Consider the following 21583-nt stretch of genomic DNA (forward strand, 5'->3'; position numbering starts at 1 on the left):
ATAGAAAGTACAATTCTGACATATGGCATGTCCACAAGGAACAAGGAAAGGTACCCACGGATTTGGGGTTCCTGTTTTGACGGGATAAAGAACAGAGGAGGAGGCACAGCTTGCTTTCTTAGAGTGCTTTGGCTCCATTCTCTCACCTTTCTGTGTCTCCAGAATTTAAATGAGTGTCTCTGTCACCAGCAGTTTTCCTCCAGTTGTGAGAAAAGTCCTTCTAGCCACAGGACGAAGTCTTGATTTCCAAATTCAAAGACTAACCATGGTGTTTTGTTTTGTTTTTTAAAACAGAAAACCCCTGTGCCTTGACTTTTGAGGTTTTCCAGAAGGGTCAGTACATAGGCTTGAGAAAGCCGATGAGCTCTCTGTGGGCCACTGATGCTCCACATCTGTACCCAGGCCATGTTCAAAGACAACTACAGTTCACTGCTTCTTTAAACTGAGAAGACCCAACTTACAATTTAGACAGCAACAGCCATCTAGAAAGAACTGTTCTGTTTAGCTGTTTGTATCCATCCTCTGAATTTACAGTCACCTGTCCCTGGGCAAGTTCAAAGAAGAATGTGCCTCTGAACAAGAGTCTGGTGTGTCCACTCCAGCCCGGGGGTTTGAATAAAACAATGGCAAGACCAAACCACTCTCTGGTGTGATACCAATCAAATTAGCAGCCATTTCCATAATAACTAATGAAACAATTTCTGTTTCTTATTTTATTTTATCTAAATGATGTTATGAGAGAAAGAACTAGAGAAGTGATATTTGACCAGTTAAATGTAAAATAACAACTACTGATTCAAATTAACATGGTCATCAGAGCAGAAGTTGCTCTTCTGTGGTATTTGGAGGAAAGAAATAAGACGGGAGGAATCTCTGGAGGCTCATAGGCATAAGGACACATGTACAGAACCCCCACAAAACTGTCACCATGACTTTCCAGGTAGGAACTTTCCTGAGAGAAGGAGAATGACACAAATTATTACCCCTAAAGAAATCACAGAAATGTGAACCAGCCCAGACATTTATCAGGGTCATGCTGCTGTTCACAGTAGCCTGTCTCCTTGAGGCCAGCCTAACTTGGACAACTCTTCAACTTTATAAGAAGAGGAAAGGCTTGTCATGTTCACCTTAACACATTTGTCAATCCATGCTCGTCTGGTGAGGAGCTGAGCATGTGGCTTCCAAAGATATCATACAGTCGTATCTGCCTTCCACGCAACCAGTGAATTCAATAGATAAATAAGACTCTTGCCTTCTTCCATGTGGATTCTCCCTTGTTGTTATGGGGTGGGGTGGAGGGTGCATGTGTGTAGGTGTTAATGTGTGTGCAGGTGCATGTAGAAACCAGAAGACAGCCTTGGGTGCCAGTCCTCAGGAACTATGCACCATTCTTTTCTGGGGTTTGTTTTTGTTTTGTTTTTCTGGTTTTGTTTTGTTTTGGGTTTTGTTTGTTGGTTTTGAAGCAGGGTCTCTCACTAGCCTGGGAATCACTGATTAGCCTGGGGACTCAGTCCCAGGGACTCCCCACACCCCAATCTTTGAGTCCCCAGACCTAGGATTATAAGCTTAAAGTGGGTCCTGAGGATTAAAGTCAAGTCCTGTGCTTCTATAGCAAAAGCTTTAATGACCACACTATGCCCACAGCGTCCTAGCTAGTTATTGAGCAGAGAAACAGGGGATGCCTGGATCTTTCTCCCGTGTGTTCTTTGAGGACTGGCAATTTGTAGAGGGGTTCGACAAAGAAGCAGGTACTTAAAATGAGAACAGTGGGTTGGCAAGATAGCTCAATGGGTAAAATTGCTCCCTGCTGAAACTGACGACCTGCATCCTATCTCTGGGAGCTACATGGTAGGAAAGACCCATCTCCCATGTGTTGTCCTCTGACTTCTACTCATAGACAGCAGCTCACGTCTCTCTTCATATGAATAAATGGTATACAAAAGTTCTTGATTGGATTGTTTTATTTATATGAGTGGTTCAATCAATAGGAATGTAATAAACACTTAAAATGTATGTAATAGTCTCCTAGCATATACACTACTAAAACATGTATGTAGAGAGTAGATTAGAACAAGGAAGAGGATCACTTCAGAGCCCGGGGGAATGGAAAGGCAGGAGATACTGTTGAGACTTTAATGAAAGAGACTGAGGAGAAAGTACTTCAGGGAGATGGGGAAAGATGTGGGTGCACATGTAAAAAATCAAACAAAGTTAAACACAAAGAAAGGAACGGATTCTGAGAAAAGCAAATTCAATCTCAGTTCGTTGCCCTGGTTATGCTGCTGAATTCCAAAGGGAAACAGGATGAGATAGGCTATGTGTGCAGTACTATCATATCCATTTTAGAGATTTAAAAAAAAAAACTGAAAATGAAGAGGTTTCCAACTCTGTGAAATATGAATTGCATTTAGTCCATATTACACAAACAGAAATGACTGTCAATTTCTGGTTCCTGTGGTAAACACACTCTTATCTGGAGATCGTACTACGGTAGCTTGGTTCTCTCTATCCTAATCAAATCCAAATCACCAATAGCTCTTTATTTTGCAACATCAGTGTTAGAACAAAAGTACTAGGCTTGAAAAGGTTGTACCCTGAAGTCAAATGTTTTCAACATGTACTTCAAACACATGATCTGGAGTTCTTAATTGCCGAAGACTTTGGCTACTTCATCTCTGCCCTGGTGAAAAGAACGCTATTCATGTCAACCACAAGAGGCTCGAGAGCTGAGCTCACCGCAGCATGCGCATTCTTGGATCTGTCTGATAGCAGGAGAGGCTGTCCCAATTCTCCCCAACTGCCTAGGTCTCAGGGGCCTCTCCCAGGGGTGTGCTGGCAGGGAGGTGAGTCAGCCTCAGCCCCAGAGCTTCTGGAAACAGCTACCATTTGAGGACTGAGGAACTCGGTGACCACAGGGACAGGGTGACTGTTGAGCTCAGTGAACTCTCAGAAGTGCACGCGGTTCCTATGCTGTTTCTGAAGTGCTGGCCCCACAGATTGACTGGATACACATTTTCCCAAAGGCCCTCCAAGGGAAAGAAGAATTGCTTCTTTTCCACAAAGGCAGATAGTTTTAGGATTCTATCCCTCCCAAACAGCTACCTTCCCTCAGAAGTCAAATGGGTACCTTAGGATACCAGATTTCACGTGATCTTCAGATAATAAAAGTGTCTCCTTTAAGAGAGACGTCTGCTCTGTTTTGTTCTTCAGATATTGAGATGGAAATAATTTTGTAGCTACTTGACTATGTTTAAAGGGTTTCAGAGTTCATAAATTATTACTTTGGACATAGACTGTGTACTATTATACCATGTATTATTATACCGATGTGTTTATTACATCCTTGGCTCCTTGCTGTTCATGTGTGTGTGTGAATATCAAGGGGTTAATCAAGTTGTGAAATGTTCTTGTTCTGACTAATAAATGAAGAATAGATGATTAGTGAGAAGAAAAAGAAAAGGAAAAAGAAAAAGCATACATAACCTGTCAGCTCTTGTGGCTATGTATATGTGTTTATACATGTTTGTATGTTTGAGTGCAAGGGGGCGGGCACAAGATGACCTCTCACCTGCTGTTTGCTTTATTTGTTTGTTTATTTGTTTGGCTGTTCATTTGAGCAGCATTTCTCACTGGCCTAGAACATCCCTTGAGCCCCAGGGATTTGCCTGTCCTCTCCCCCTGCATGCTGAGATTACACATTCAGGTCACCATACCCAGTTTTGCCTCCCTGCTTGGTGTTTTGCACTGGAAACCAAATGTTTAATACATGTGCCTATGGAGGACATTTCTCATTCAAACAACCACACCTCCCTATCAGTTATAGATCAGGGAGGCCCCAGAGGCACCCAAAGCAAACTAGTGTTTCTGCTCTTGGTTGCCCGCCATACTGATAAGACCCTATTGCTGAAGACACTGCCCACTTTGACTACAAGAAAACAGAGAAATCCATCTTGAACTGACAATAAGCTCTCTCCTTGAAGGCCAGCTTTCATAGTGCTAGAAATCACCACACAGGCTGCAGGGGGGAGAACAGACACCAGTGCTTTTATCCAGCACTGAATGCTTCATGCTAGGATCCTTATCTGCTGCCAAGATATGCTGCTGATGCAACAGTGGCAGGTCTGTGCATGGGAGTAAACAACCACTCTTTCGATTGGATCTGAGGCCTGCTCCACAGGAAAGAATTCATGCCTGATACTATAAACATGGTCACAGTCCATGTCTAAGGATGTCATAGGCCCATGGGGAGACACTGTTACTGTTGAAATGCTGAAAAGAAGAGAGTGTGAGTGCCCAGCCGTAGAACAACAACCCTCACTCCATAAGGCTCAGGGAACATCTCAGAAGAAAGAGTATAAAAAAAAGAGTCAGAGGATGGGGAGGGACGCTGTGAAATGCTGACCACACTATGGCTGATGTACACGTGAACTCACAGCATCTGCAGTTATGTGCACAAAATATAGACAGTCAAAGTATGGCATGGGAAGAGAAGGGGCTTTCAAGGCCCCACCTCTACCTGAGGAGCTACTTGTAGTTGATGGCTGCTGGGGCAAGGAGATTCGCTCTTCTTTGAAAGTATGGCCACTGGTAAGTTGCCCCTGCCCCAGTGGGCGACCCCATATCCACATGCATGGGCCCTCGTTAATTAAAGTCAGCAGGTAAATAAACACATAAAGGAAGGCATGAATTTGTGTGGGGGAATGTGATGAGAGGGTTCTGGGAAGAACTGGAGCAGGGGGTATGGGTGGATTCGGTCAAGATACATTGTATACATGTTTGAAATTTTCAAAGAATAGATAAAAGTATCATAAAACGAGAAACTTGCCGGGCAGTGGTGGCACACACCTTTAATCCTAGCACTCAGGAGGCAGAGCCAGGTGGATCTCTGTGAGTTCAAGGCCAGCCTGGGCTACCGAGTGAGTTCCAGGAAAAGGCGCAAAGCTACACAGAGAAACCCTGTCTCGAAAAACAAGAGAGACAGAGAGAGAGAGAGAGAGAGAGAGAGAGAGAGAGAGAGAGAGAGAGAGAGAGAGAGAGAGAGAAACTAGTACTTTGCCAGTGAAACCAGTTTCAAGCATTTTCCTAGTTTTCCTAGTTGTCTGGTTTCCCCGACTTTAACTTTTTTCACATACTGACTATTCCCGTTTGTACCATCTTTTCCTCTGTCTTCACAGGGTGATTCCAGAGTTCTCTCTCACATGAGCATTAAGCCCACTGATAAGAACTGATCTTGTATCACCTGGTCATCGCCCAAGGCCTCCCTCCAAATACCATGACACTGGGGTCAGTTGGAAGAGAGGCACAGCACTTAGTCTTTAGCGATGACTCTGTGTTTATTAACCAACTGTTCTTCCCGCAAACACACAGACTCAGGAAGAAAAAGCTTTGAGTCAAACCTGTGCAAACAAGCACTTGCCCAGAGCCAAGGTTCACAAAGGAAGAAAAGTAGAGGTAGAATTCTTAGAACAGAAATGGTTTAAAATAAGTAGTAGTCGCTTTTCCTGTTCTGTGTGGTGGTATTGGCAGGGCACTGTGGCTTTCTCTAAATGTAGTTTGACTGGATTACTTCCAACCAAGAAAAAGAACAAAACCATTGGAAAAAGAAAAAAGAAAAGAAAAGGAAGGAAGAAGAGAAGAGAGGGGAGGGGAGAGGAGGGACAGAAGGGGAGGAGATGGAAGGGAAAGAGAGGGGAAGGGAGGGAGAAGAGGAAAGAAAATATGATGGGGAAGGAAGAAAGCAGAGAAGAGGAAGCAAGGAGGTGGGAATCGTACCTCTGAGGGTACGGCATGAACAAACAACCCAATCAGATCAGGGGGCAGGAGGTGCCAAGGCTGGAGACAGGGCTCCTCTAGGCACTGGTAGGTAGGCAGCCCTGTGGTGGTGCCCAGTGCTGATCTGGCCTTGGCCGGGACAGTGTCTGCTGAATAACTAGGCTGACCCCTGAGCCAAGACCAGCAGCCCTGCTGCTGAAGACGCCCCAGGGATGGACCCTGCTGAGTCAGATCTTTCCTTGGGGATTTAGAAAACAAATGAAGCTCTGAGAAGTGGGGCCACTGGGCGTCTATCAGGAAAACAACACAGTTTGTCTCTCGGTTGCTGTCCTCTTATATAGTGGATTCTGTCCAACCTGGGGCCCTCGGCTACATGAGAGGTACAGAACTAACTCCCTTTGGAAGAAATTTCCCTGGGTTGGGGTTGGGGGTTGTCCAGCAGGGCCAGAGAAACGAAAAACTGAGAAAAGGGGATAATAAGGAAGAAAAATGCATTTAGGCATATATTTCTAAATGAAATACAGATGGGAACAAATTTCCATGCCAGCTAGTCTGCTGTGGAAGAACAGGAGGAGCTCAAGGTAAACGACCAAGAAAATGACTCATCTGGGCAGGAATAAGGAAAGAGATCAAGTGTTCCTGAATTATTAGTAACTCAAAATTCCAGCCACATGCAGCGGCTTCAAAGCGGCACTCTGCAAGTTCTGACCTCTGGTGAATGCCTGACCCAGCGATGACTTCGGGTAACCAGAGCCAGGATATTCTGGGGAATGTTTAATATGTCTAGTCCACATATATTCGTTCATTTTTTTTAAAGATCTAGAAATATGTTAACTATTTCAGAAACCAAACTGGATGTTTGAAGAAGAAATTTCGCTATTTGTCACTTTATTGCTACCTGAACAAGATATTTATTGAGTGCCTATGAGAGGCAACAACCATGACCGCAGTGGATTACAAATGGTTAAGAAACGGTTACCTTCTCTGCACACTTACAGTCTAAAAAGCATAGAGAAGACCCAAGCATAAAAGGAAGGAGAAAGAGAAGGAAAAAAAATAATATAAGCTATCAGAATTCTAGTACTTTTCACATCTCCCCTCTTCATCATGACATGATACAATACATTTTAAAGATTTTTTAATTATGTACATTTGTGTCTGTGTATAGATATGCACTTTTGTGTGTTTGTGTCTATGTGTAGATATGCACACAGTTCTGTGTTTATGTCTGTGTGTAGATATGCACTTTTGTGTGTTTGTGTCTGTGTGTAAATGTGCACATATTTGTGCAAGTGCTTAGAGTAGCTGGGAGAAGGCCAGGGATCCACTGGAGTTGGGGTTGGTGATTGTGTGTTCTGGGATCTGAACTAAGGTCCTTTTTTAGAGAGCAGGAAGCACTCTTAACTGCTGCACTGTTTCTCCAGCCAGGCATCTACATTTTAACTAGCACAATTCAGAATTCTTCAAAGTCAATGTCAAGGCCAAAATCAAGGCACACGATATAGACACCAATAGAGACACCGGATCAAACTTGCCTATCTGCCCATCGGTAGCATTTGTTCACAGTGCAGACCACTTCAGAAAAGTATTCTTTTCTTCTCCTAGACGTTGGATAACATAAAGCCATGGTGACTTACAACTGAAAATATTTGCTTTGTATTTTAACATATTGTCATATGTCCACGGATGATTCCTTTTAGACAGGCCACTGGTAGACAGAGATTTGCTATTATGAATAACGTGTGACTTTTTGTTTTTCTTCTCGTCTGTCTTTTCTTTGATGCTAACCAGAGTCTAAGTGTGCTTTCTTGGGTACGTTAAGCTTCCTCCATCTTTCTCTAAAGCTTCCCTTCCCTGCGTCAACCATGTGGTGACGGCCATGCCGCGTCTCTGCTGTGTGGCTGACCTCCACATTGTCTCCACCATGTGGTGATCACCATACTGCGAGCTGCAGCTTGCCCGCCCTACAGCTCATCTTTTATACTCTAATAAAATTATCCTTGAGCTTCTGTTTGAGTCTGGTTTTATATGAATGAGCCTCAGAATCCCAAGAGAGAAGCCCTCTTAGTTGCCTGTAGTGGTCCTGGGAACATCAGAAGACAAACCACCATGAGAAAATTGCTCATGGGGAGTGAGTAAGAAATAGAATGAACTTGAAAACATTTCATACACAGACATGGGGAAATGGACTAGAAATGATACCGGCTAGGTATGTGTACATTTGGATCCCTAAACTGAAGACAGACTTTCAGTTTGACAGAGGTCCATACCAAAGGTCAAAATCAAAACATAAAGCAGAAGGAAAAGTCAAGGTTTGGAGCTTCAAAGATAGGAGGCTAAAACTTTGACAGAATTAGAAGAGTAATACCTTTACAAAATTAAAAGAGAAATCTTAAGCTTTAAGTCCAAAAACAAAAGTAAATCTTTTTATCTTTCTTTAAATGAGGATTGTTTTTGCATGCTTGACCCTGGCTTTCTCCATCCCTGGTGTCTGGCATTCTCTGGCTTGGGGAAAGGAGGCAGCTATTCAGCAGACAGGGTAGTTTCTACACATATCACCACGGATATAAAAACCCCTTTAAATCAGTGAAAATATCAGCTTGCTTTAGGGATGAATTTAGCGTGGAAAATTCTCCCTAAGCCTCCAGAATGTTTGAGTTTATACTTTATTTCTGGGCAAATGCATGCTTTTACCATCAGAAAGATTTAACTAATTCTTTCATCTGTCCCTTTCCCATTACCTACTCTCACAACCTCTTTGGAAGATCACTGACTTAAGAAACCCAAGACCCTAACTCAAGCACCAACAACACTGAGTTCAAATCAGGGCAGTATTCAAAACTGACCTAGAATAAATGAAGAATGGAGAAATTTTCATAGGTAGGCGTGTTTCTTTCAATATCTTTGGCAGGATTCTAGACCAAACGACACACAATGAAGTTTGCATTCTAGATCAGGGTTTCTCAGTCTCTACACTATTGACATTTCAATCCAGATAAGTCTTGGTTGTAGAGGGCTGTCTTGGACAGTCCCTCTGTTCTAGATGCTAAACATAATCACCATTATGAAGGTAACCCCACCAGACCCATCTCTGGACATTGCCAAATGTATTCTGGTGGGCAAAAAATGACCCTTGTTGAGAACTACTGGTCCAAACAGACTGAGTGAAAATAGTGTCTAGGAATCAAAACACTGAGACACTGCTCTTATCAAAATGAAAGCATCGAGTGTGTGTGCACGTGCATGTGTGTGTGTGTGTGTGTGTGTGTGTGTGTGTAGTATTTTTTAGAATTTTGCACAATGTGTTTTAATCATGTTCACTCCTCTTCCTCCCTGCTCTTCCCAGATCCACACTCCCTCCCTTTACAGCCAACTTTGTGTCTTTTGTCTTCTCATCAAGGCAAATATATATTGCTAAAATATTTGTGATAGGTAGTCTTCCGCTGGAGTTCAGTCAACTTGCCAGGGGCTACATACACTCTTAGAGAAAGCTGACCCTTCCTCTTCTGGCAGCTAACAATTGCCAGTGGCTCCTTGGGTAGGGGTGGAACATTTTCCTTACTCTTCTCCCACCGTGCTGTGATTTGGTCATCTATTTTACTAAGATCACTTTATTGCAATAAACTCACAAATGAAGACATCACACAACTAGATTAAAGTAGTCATTCAAACAAAAGCTTGCCCTGTCCCAAACTCTATGCATCTCCGTGAACTTCTGTATAGTTAGAGTGGATGGCCATTCTGAAGTCATGGAGCTTCACTTAGGGTTTTACACTTTCCTGATCAATTGCATTTTTAAGCACTTATTGCAAAGAGAGCACTTATTACACACACAAAGAAAATAATAATAAAATAAACAAGAACAGCTTTGAGAGAGTTTAAATCAGAAAAGCAATTAGCTTTATATCCTCTTCCATGACTCCTGTGTCCTTTTGCCTACATTCCATCCTTCCTCATCATCTACTATTATTGATTGGCTTTATAAATGTTATATTCATCTTACAGCTGTTCACCTATGCTCATGAACATATCATGATCTAGGATCCACATATGAGGGACAACATGCGGTTGTTATTTTTCCTGGATTTGGATCATCATATGCATCTTTACACATGGAATTATGTAATCTACCTGTGGTGATAGGCTTTAGTTGTCAACTTGACACATCCTAGGATCACCTGGGAAGAAAGCCTCAATGAGGGATTGTTTACCTTGGTATGGCCTAGGAGTGTATCTATGAAAGCTTGTCTTAACTTTATGGAGGCAGAAGGACCCAGCCCACTATGGGCAGCACTACTCCCTAGCAGGAGGGTCCTGAATTGCATACGGATAGAGAATTCAAGCAAGCAAATGGTGTGCATGTATTCATTTCTCTCTACTCTTGACTGTGGGTGTGATTTAACTAGCTATTTCAAGTCTCCAGTGTCCTGACTTCCTTCCTATGATGGAAACTCTTTTCCCATAAGCTGCTTTTTCTTGGGCTATTTTATCATAGTAACAGAAATGAAAATAGAACACTACTTAAGATGCATGTTTCAGTAGATTGCCTGTGAGCCCATGGTTATGGGCTTTCACATTAGAATAACCCCAATACTGCTAAATACATCAAATGCATTCTTACATTTCCGTTTTGCAACAACCTGATATAACTAATTTACTGATGAAATAATGTTGGGAAATAAAGTCTACCAAAGATCACCATAGCTTCCAATTGCCTTAGCCCAATTTTTCTTTTCCAAAGACATGCTTTTGATCACTTAATTATCTTTTTTAAAACCAGTTAGCTAGACCCAGAGAGTCACTGGCCATCCCTAGATGCAACTCACTGCTTCTGAGAACATCTGAGCAGAGAAGAGGTGACTCAGAGCCAACACATTCCCACTGTAGGAAAAGGCTTTGAGGTCAGTAGACTGGAGGTGAGTCATTGGAAACATACTCATGCAGAGAGAAGAAAATCTCTGTTTTACAATGACACACAATGAAGTTCTACAATCATTCCATGGACAAAAATACCTCAGCTTATGGAATCTATCAGAAGAATAACATTGAGAGAGAATGGGTCTATAACAAAGAGGTGTTCTCTGGGAAAAGGTGAAGCAGAATCATAAGAGGAGGGGGGAAGCCATCACATTTGTGTTTGACACTCATAGACTGTACTAAAGAAAACATTTCTGTCATATTTTTAGACTTATTATGGCAAGTGGACCCTGCTGGGTCACATGGATAAGCTTCCAATCCAATAAGAGTCAGAAATGCAGAAGAAAAATACCCTGGGAAAGTTCTTCTGCTCTGAGCAGGAGACTACAGAGCATTTTCCTGTCCAGCCTATAATTAAGATGAAAGGCAAGTTTCCCTCCAATTTGCCATCCAGTGGCATGGTTAACATTCCACCCTGGCTGCCATGGCCTGACTCCTCTAATACAACACATTTTTTTGAGGGAAGAAAGAGGGGGGTGGGGAGTAAAATACACATTTTACTCCCGTAAGTGTTTCATAGGATGAGCTATTTCAGTTTCAACTATTTTTAACTCAGTTAAAAGAAAATATTTTTGAATTGCTCATTTCTTACAAGAACTAAAACATAAGGCTGTCTGTCTTCAAAGTCCTGCTTGTTCTAGGTGCTCATTGGTTTTGTTGCTGCCAATGCCTGTGATGGGTCAGCCTCAGAAAGGTTGGAAAATAAGGTATGCAGCCAGAGGTCGTTTGTTTTCCTCACCTGCCTGTGATATGAAAACTTGGCCAATGATCCTTTGAGAAGACCATAAAGACTCAGATACCCCTGAAGTCCATGTGGAATGACATGAGGACTGTCCTTTCTAGTAAAGGTGCCACCCTTTCTACCTCTCCTTAAACCATGGAGCAGGTCTGGACTGAGGGCTTGATCTTGATGCATGTGTGTGTTTTCAAAAACTCAAATATACATTTTACACATGTGTACATATGAATACATAATTTGCTTAAGTATACGCATATTATTTCTCAGATTTTTACATGCGCATAAACTTGGCACATATATATATGTGGCACATATCATATATATATATGATCCTGATTTCTTTTCATCTTCTAGAAAGGTCATCAGTAGATTCATAGAACAATACTTTTGAACTTCAGATTTATTTTATTATTTTATTTATATGTATGTGTCTGTTTCTATAGACGCACGTGGGTGCAGGTGCTCATGGAGACCAGTAGAGGGCATCAGATCCCCTTGAACTGAAGTTATAGGCAGCTGGAAGCTGCCTGACATGGGTGCTGGGAACAGAACTCAAGTATCTGAGAACACAATAAGTGCCTTTCATTGCTGAGCCATCTTTCCAGCCCAGAGTAACATTTTTTTTTATTAAAAAATACTTTTTATATGTATGGATAGTTTGCATCATGCATGTCTGTGCACCAAGTGTGCCTACAGAGGTCAAAAGGGGTCATTGAATCCACTGGAACTGAAGTTACAGACAGTGGTAAGCTGCCATGTGGGTGCTGGGAATAGAACTTGGGTCTTCAGAAAAAGTAGACAATAATCTGTTGTGACATATCGTGCACCCTAATAAAGCTTGCCTGAGGATCCAAACAACAATAGTCTTAATCACTGCGCACTTCTCCAGCCCAAGAAACATCATTTAAAAAAACTTATTTCACTCATAGACTAGCATGATATGATATATCAATTTGGTATCATTATTTCTATACTATGGTGGTATAGTGTGAAAGCCCACAACAAACTATTCTACCTCTGAAGAAATCAAGTTTTAGAGAACTTGGAAACTTATGAGTCTGACCAAAATAGGGTATTTCTATGGTAGCCACATTCCATCTCCTCAGGGAGAACTCACAACCAATGAATAATTAGGTAGTTTCAAATTTCCTCATGAAAAACTAAAACACGTATGTTAAAGTCTGGACTTTGATGTAAGTATGACACAGTGGATGAATCCACTCCGTGTATGTTAATACCATTCCTACTCATTGGAGGCCCAGGAATACATCTTCCTGGCACATCCAGAGCTACTCCTAACTGGAATGCCTAGGGCTTCCTATCCAAACAGCCCTGCTTTGCTGTTAGCTGTCCACAGGCAGACACTGAATCTCCCTGGACCCCGGAGCTCTACTTGTCATTCTGTTGCCTGTTACCTATGGACATGGAATAACAAAACAACATCCCTCCCACCCAACTCTGGCTCACCCCTGAATGAGTCAGGAGTCTTCTATTCACACCCACCCATCCCATCATCTGAGGCTTTGTGAAGAGTGTGGTTCTGTGGGCCGGCTTGGAGACCACCCATCACAGAACCATGAGCTGTCAGGAATTCCCAGCCAGTCCTTCTGAAGATGAGCTATTCATGTGCTCTTACTTTAAATGTTCCCCTTTAGAATGTTGGCCAGTAAAATGTAGGAGATGAAGGGAGGGAGAGAGGGAGGGAGGCAGAGAGGAAGAGATGGAGGGAGGGAGGGAGGGAGGGAGGGAGGGAGGGGGGGAGGGAGGGAGGGAGGGAGGGAGCGGGAAAAGAGAGGGGAGAGCCATAGAGAGAGAGAGATTGTTTCACATAAAGATGTGTTTTATGCAAGATATTATTCACCCAATGACTTCAGTCCTTCTACAGGTGAGGTTAACTTTCAATACATTAGTTATATAAGAAACAGAGCGGGGTCTCATGGCACAGGCTTGTAACCCTTGTTACTTGGGAGATGGAGCAAAAGAATTACAAGTTCCGAGCTAGTCTCTGCTAGAAATTAAGCTCACAGCCAACAGGGGCAACTCAGTAAGACTTTGTTTCAAAGGAAAAAGAGAAGGAAAGAGGTGGGGGGGATAGCTCAGTTGCAAAATGTTTGTCTAGCCTGTATGAGGCCCTGGGTTCAAGCTCTAGCACAGAAAGTGAAAGGTTAAACGAGAATATGGGGAAGTTATCTATTCATTTTAGTGATCAGTGCAAGAGAACAATGACAACAACAAACAAAAAGGCATGTGAAGTGTCAGTTGTTAAATGTGAGCCTTTAGGGAAGGAAAGAAAGAGGCTAGATCTAGCTTGGGGTTGCATTGGCTTAGGGCTAGTCCTGGGACCACAGAGGGGTTCAGGCTACCACACTAAGTGGAACACCATGAGACTTGCACTAAAATTCAGTAAATCCCTCTGCACACAGTATGTGCTCCAGCTCCTATTGGCTCTAGCACAAACCACTGTAAGAGAAAATTCTCTTTTGTTTAGGCTCATTGCTCCTAAAGTATGCAGAGCTGTTAATTTACAGCACAAGGAAAAGTGAGGCTCTCACCAGCTCACTTTGATAAAATTCAGATTCAAGCACATCCCAGTGAATAGTCTCTAGACTGGCTTCATCCCAGCAAGAGCAGTCTTTTATGTAACTGGACTTAGCTGGCCTGTGTCGTAGTTCCTACCTCCAACCCCCTAGGAGTATTCAGTCACCCAACCACAGTAAAGTTCATTTTGCTCCAGGAATGAGGAGAAAGATAATGAAAAAAGGAACTCCTAATGCTTCTGAGAACAAACCATCTCCAGCAGCCAGACCACCCTCTCAGCAAGAATGTGAGAAAGGAGTCCAGGACAATTGATTGTGGTTGTATGGGATAAACTTGAAGATTTCTTCCAATCTTGCAATGTTATGAGCTGGCTTCATTCCAAGTGCTTGTTCAACATGAGGAAAATGTTGTGACCTTTGGATGAATTCAGAAGAGAGTTCAAAACAGTGCCTGAATAATATGGAAGTTAAAAAACTAAAGGATGGAATCTGCCTCAAAATTCTGTGTCTCAAATCATCATCAGCAGCAGCAGCAGCAGCAGCAGCAGCAGCAGCATCATTCACCACCACCACCACCATCATCATCACAATCATCATCATCATTGTCACTATCACCATCATTATAATTATCACCATCATTATCACTATCATCATCATAATTCACCATTATCATCACCATCATCATCACCATCACAATCATCATCAACATCATCATCAGTTACCATTATCACCATCACAACCAACATCATCATCATCATCATCATCATAACCACCATCACCATCACTGTTGTTAATATCATGACTACAATCACATTATCTCCACATCATCATCATTACTATCACCACCACCAAAGAAGAGACTCAAAGACAGTTTTTCTCTTGCGGATGTGGTCCTATGGAATTATTTTTCTATGAGCAACCTATTAATTATGTTTTCTTAACAATTACTTCTCACAATCACTTAAGGAAAAAATTACTAGACTAGCAATGTGTTGGTAGCATTCTGAAATGCTGGACCTTGAAGAAGGAAGTATAGATCAAGAAAATAGCAGGCAATTAAAAGGTCACTGTCTTAAGAAGAAAATTAATTCTGATGAGGGGTGTACACAGGGAGAAATTTTCCAAGTTTTTTCCTATGTGCTTGGAATATTAGCTTTTAAAGAGAGAAAGCAGTGGAGGTGGGGGTCCAGGTTATTTTAAGGAAAGGAGAAAGAAGAACATCCTCCAGAAAGTGACCGAATTAGAAGATGTTATCAGCGTGTATACACAGTTCACACTTGGTTTTTGTTTGTTTGTCTGCTCATCTAGAAGGAACACAAACTTCCTGTGCCTGGAACAAAATACCCGAGATAAGGAATGTAGAAGAAAAGGTTTGTTTGGGCTCATTGTCTCAAAGGTTTCAGTCCACAGTCAACTGATCCAGAGACAAAGCAGAACACTATGGAAGAGTGTTAGAGGGTGGAGCAAACCTGCTCATTTCATGATGGGCAGGAGGGAGGGGCAAGACCCCATATGCCCTCTGAGTGCACATCCCCAATGACCTACTTTTCTAGAAGGCCACACAACTTCTAAAAGTTTCATCAACTCCTAACACCCCACAGGCTGGCATTTAACACACTGGCTATAATAGCACATTAAAGGCCAAACTATGGTAGGGAGACACAAGGAGGAGGCCTGGTAGAAATGACCTTGATGAGTATAACTGATACTTAGCGGTATATACAACTCTTGGCATGAAGCAGATGTGATACAGGTAAGGTTTGCTTGATTTCAAAAAGTGGGAGACATTCCTACGTGTCCTCAGGAAAGCTTGACATACATTTAGAATAGGCAAGATTGTTGCTAAAAAGCAACCAGTCTTGGAGTTGTAAGAGCAGAGATGAATTTGGCAGTTGGAGAAAGTAGATCATTCCAGCCTGGAGCAAGCCCCATCGGGGCTGGCAGCAGTGAACACAGAAGAGAAGAGAGATGTGAAGTGGGGATAGAGGAGAACAGGAGGGTGAGATTTCCCCAGCTGATGCCAAGACAGGGCTGTTACCAGGTATCTGTCCACAGAAGCTAGGTGCCAAGGAAGGGGAATGCCTGTCAGAGTCTGGGAAGCAAGAGGAAGGCGGGGAGCCTGGAAAGTAGGTCAACACAGTGACTCATTCTGGAGGGGCTGAGCAGGAGACCAGCCACAGCATGACCAAAGGTGGAAGGCCAGGGAGTCAGAGTGGAAACATGGTGTGGATGGGTTGGCATGAGAACAGTGCTGGAAACTACCCCTTCCCTGCCACAGGTCGTCCATGCAGCTGTTTCCCGGACAGCCATAGCCCAAGCAGCAGTTGGATGCTATCTGTGCATGTGTCTCTGTGTCTCTGTTTCTGTCTCTGTCTGTTCATCTATCTGTCTCTCTGTCTCTCTCTCAGTCTCTCTGTCTCTGTCTCTGTCTCTGTCTCTGTCTCTCTCTCTCTCTCTCTCTCTGTATGTGGAGAGATATGTACATATATGTGTACATGAGCATGTAGGGGCAGATGACAACCTAGACTGTAATTTCTCTGTTGCTGTCTACTTGGCATTTTTAAGACAGAGTCTCCCAATGGTCTCTCAACCTCCCATTAAGTTAACTGGCCAGCAAAGCCCTAGAGACCTACCTGTCTCCATCCCCACAGCACTGGGATTACAGGCCACAACACTCTTGCCTTTTATACACATTCCAGGTCGTTGAACTCAGTCCTTTGTGTTTCTAAGACAAGCACTTTGCTACTGAGCTCTTTCCCCAGTCCAAGGTGGATGCATTTTATATGATTTCACTAAACAAGATCCATGGTCAAATTTACTTGAATTGAACAAATAGGTACTGAGTTGGTACTGGGCCAAGATGAGGGGCTACTGGGCCCAGAGGTAGGAGGGAAGTCTGGCTTAGATATACCTAGTCATGACAGAGCATGTGAATGAATCAGCAAAGAGTGAGCAATGGAGAAAACTGCTGTAAATATTTTTATTTTTATAGGTTGCTTTTTTTTCATTGCTGAAGACTATCATAAAATAATTTAAGAGATTCTATTGTCAATAAACTTGGCAAGTTAAAAGTAGTAGAATTCACTGAGCACAAAGCATCCTATGGTTTGTAGAAATGAGGGAATAAGGGCAGAAAAAGTAAAAATGTTTCTCTTATTTTTTGAGGGGTAAACACAGGTGTCTTTGACAAGTAGAATAAAGCTCAGCTTCATCAGCCTCAGCCAAGAGTGACTTCCTGATGGGGGGGTGGGATTCTCACAAGGCTCCACCCAAAGAAGAACTACAGGCAATTAATTAATAGTCACTGACTGAGGAAAATCGGTCTTCAGGGATGAGCTCCCTGATAGGTTAGCCGATCCCAAAAGGACAGCCCCAACCACAAACACATATGAGCAACACTAAATGACCTCAGCGGCTGTGCTGACAAATGCACGTAGAGACACATATGTGACCATTATAATTAAAGAATAAGAGGCCATGAACTTGAGAAGAAGTTGTGGGATGCAGCAGGAACTGGAGGAACAAGGAAAATACAGTGCTTATATATGACATTCTCAAAAAAGAGGTAATTAAAAACGTAAGTTAGAAAATGGCTTCCTCTCCATGCAGTTATTTTAGTAATGTTACATTCAGAGCTAATAGCCATCTTGATTTTTCTCTTATTTGTAAAGGCACACGATTCAAACGAAAAAAAGAGAAATTGAAAATGTCACTGAGAGCTAGCGGAGGACTAAGCACACTCATTTGTGTGGGTCATTCATTCATTACTGACTAACAGGGTAGTGAAGAGCACAGACTGAGGACAGAGACTCATCCTAGCTACCTCTTCACTGGATTTGGAAGTCCAGAGGAGTGCCCTCCGGGCTTTGTAAGCCCTCCACCTATAAAAGGTGAATCATGGCAGGCTCAGCTTCATCAGGCCATTGGGAGGATTCAATACATTAACACAAGAAAAGTCCTTAGCATTGTATCCGCATGTATTTGGCCCCAGAGGACCAGATATTGTTGTTGAGGATTGGGAATAGACCCATGAACTCCTAGAATACAATCATGAACAAGGAGGCTGTCAAGAAGCTCACAGTGACTAGAAAAAGCAACTGAACAGATCCATAGAAGTAAGTCATGATAACTCACAGAAGGAATAAGAATAGATGAGGATGGAGGATGGTAAGAGGGCCCAGGGCTGGTGATAATGACCTTAAGACTCACAACAGTGAGAGCAGGCATGTGCTTCATGAGAAAGCAAGGCTAAGGGCTCTAGGGAGGGACAGAATGCCCAAGGGACAATCATACAGAAGTGAGAAAACAAGACTGTGCTATCAATATCTTACCAGGGCCAAGAGATATGTTTGGAAATTTTGAAGTGGAATGTGTTATAATGAAAGATAAACTCTGTTTCTTAATCCAACAGTATGATTTACAACCGTGTCTGATCATGCTGCAAGCCTAGCTGCCACTGCCTGAGTCAGTACCATTTCCTGCCTAAAAGGCTTAGAAATCATTCCCTTACCTAGGCTCTTGTTCCCCTCTAAGGACATGAGTTTCCACCCAATAGCAAGAGCCAGAACCGAAATCACCCGACTAAAAGCCCTCATTGCGAACACACACCCCTCCCAGTTTCTCTGGCCTTACAGGATCTGGCTATTGCCTTCCTTCCCCAAACTTTTCCTATACACGTCTCCCAACTTGTTCTCCAGCTAAACTGTGTCCCCCAAAGAGCCCAAACTTGTAGCTTGAATATGAAATGCCTCCACCGGATCGTGTGCTGGGGCCCTGATACCCAGGTGATCGTGCTTCTTTGGGAAACTGAAAACTTTGAAAGGGAGGTCTTAGATGGGAGAAGTAGACCACAGGGGTGTTCATACTGTCCCTGGTCCCCTGCCCCACCTGCTTCTTGTGTGCTATGAGATGAAGTTTCCCTGCTTCATGCCTTTGCCACAAAGTTATTCTTCCAAAACACATAGGACCAGTCTGAAACTAAACCATCTGAAACTGTGAGCCAAGACAGTTCCAATTGTCTACAGGAGGCTCTCTGCCACAGAGATGCAAGGTCTAACACACTCACAGTCAGTCTCTGGTACTTTAGTCCATCCACGGCTGGAAACATCATTCCACTGATGCTTTTCAAGGCTCTTTCTTGCTCACTCATGTCTATACTTCGGAGTCATCACAAGAACAGTCAAACTCAAGTGGCCTTATATTTAACCTAAGATATTCTTGGCACTGATACTGTGCTCTTGGTTTGTTTGTTTGTTGTTGTTGTTGTTTCTAATGAACTTACAACTAGTGGGAGATCACTTTAATTATTTTTTAATAAGTATAATCATCTTGGATGTTATGGTACTATCTGTCTCTGGACAGGGAGCACTTTTGTTCAGGATAAGAAAATTCACTCAAGTCTCTCCCTTTAGGGTGAGATTTGATAGCAGCTGGAACAGTCACTTTTGAAGGCTCTGATTTCCTAATCTGGGCATTCCTCAGTTGTAATATAAACCCACCAGGGACAAGAAGAACTCATGAGAACACGAAGTCCAGGCCACCATCTGAGTCATCAGTGGTGATGTTATCTCCTCTGCTCAGGTGTCTGTCTCAGACCTTCCTGTAGCACCCATGACCGTGTGGCACGTGACTCAACAGCTTGAAATAGACTAGTAGCCAACATTCTCCACAGTGGGGAGGAGGTTCAAACTTTCCTCTCATTTTCTGTAGGTCTAGGAATTACAAATATAACTAGCTGCTTCACAGATGATCCTCCATCCAGGGTATGTGTTCCAGCCTCTTGCCCAAAGTAAGTACAAAATAACACTTTAAATTTTTGTTTTCCCACAACATAGTTTTGTTGAACGAATGAACACAGAACCACCCAACCACCCATTCACACTCACATCCCCCCACACACAAAATAAAATAAAATAAAAATGATAGTCAAAGGATAATGAAGCAAGAAATGAATGATGAACCATTTGTTCATTTGAGCATTTAGATCACAGCAGTCTTCTGTACAGCAGATTACCACACACTTGCATTCAAGTTCGCACACTGGATACTAAGTGCTTGGCTAAAGACAGAGAGAGCAACCTGGAAAGCTCAGGTGACTACCATGGTCTATCTTGTGGAGCTTGACAAGGTTGAGCTGGGAGAACTTTCCTACCAGTTCAGTTCCTTTTATTGTCAAGGCCAGCCCCTTCTTTGACTGGAAATTCTGAAACTTCAGAAACATTTTTTTTAACTTGTCAATAGACCTTCAGTTAGTGCTCAACACTCAAAAAAAGTGGAGGCCCATAAACCATGTGTTTAAACACTTAAAGGTTATAGACCCTTCTAACAAGCAGTCACATTTTTAAAATTCCATATTCTCTTGGGGCTGGAGAGATGGCTCAGCACTTACGAACATTTAGCACTCTTACAGAGGACCTGGCTTTGGTTCCTAATACCCACATGCAGGCCCTTAACTACCAACAACTCTAGTTCCAGAGGATCTGATGCCTCTTCTGGCCAGGACGGTCTCCTGTCTACATGTAGTTCTTGTAAACTCACATGGGCACACCCACATACATACACATAATTTTAGAAAATTAATTTTATCTTCTCAGACTTGAAAATTATGAAACCTTTCTAATGACAAAACTTAAACACAGACACAGCTGGTATATTTTATATTCCTGAAAATGGGCAAAACATTAAGGGCAGTTGAACATAATCATATTAGGCATAGAAGCATGCGAGGACTGAGAGCTGGTGATGTCTGGCTGAGTAAAGAAGACATGGACATCGTGGGTTATTATGTATCCATCCCAGTAAAACCTATTATTCTTCTCTTTGTTCCAGAAAATTTGTTCACTAATTGTATTGTTTTAAAGAAGACTTGCACGAAATTTCCATTTTAATTGTTCTAGCTCAGAGTCAAGTACAAATACACACAGTTTATAAAAATGTGAAAAAGGGAAGTTGATGTTCTTTCATGTGCTGATTTGTTAATCTGCCAAAGGCGCTCAGTAAAACCAAAGGGTAAAATATAAAGTATAGCTTGCTTATCGAAAATCTAAATAAAAATATTGAAATTAAGACAATAAGTAGTTGGAAAATACAATTGATTGTTGGGTTTTTTTTAATAAGAAAATATTTGCAATCCTAGCCTCCAAGGATCACTTAGCTGCTATGAGAAGACTCCCTTTTACATTTGATGTAGATTATGTCTAGATTTACATTTTCTATATAAATTTAACAGTACACTGCAGCATCATACTCCAGCACAGGACAGAACTGTGCTCCCTGTGTTGGTTTGATTAGGAGAAAAAGGAAGGATGCAGAATTTCACTCTCTGCATGCTTTCACTGACTTGAAATCTGTATGTACATAAGTGTGCTGAGTGTGTATCTGGTGCCCATGGAAGCCAGAAGAGGGTGCTGGATCCCCTGGGACTGGAGTTAGTGGACTGTTGTAAGGTACCATGTGGGTGCTGGGAAGTGAAGCCAGGTTCTTTGCAGGATCAGCAAGTGCTTTACATGGCTAAGCCACCTTCTTGGGATTTTATTCCTCAGACTTTGTTTGGACATAA

The sequence above is a fragment of the Peromyscus californicus genome, unplaced genomic scaffold (assembly GCF_007827085.1).
Source record: "Peromyscus californicus insignis strain IS unplaced genomic scaffold, ASM782708v3 Scaffold_14__1_contigs__length_90479793_seg_2, whole genome shotgun sequence".
Taxonomy (NCBI): domain Eukaryota; kingdom Metazoa; phylum Chordata; class Mammalia; order Rodentia; family Cricetidae; genus Peromyscus; species Peromyscus californicus.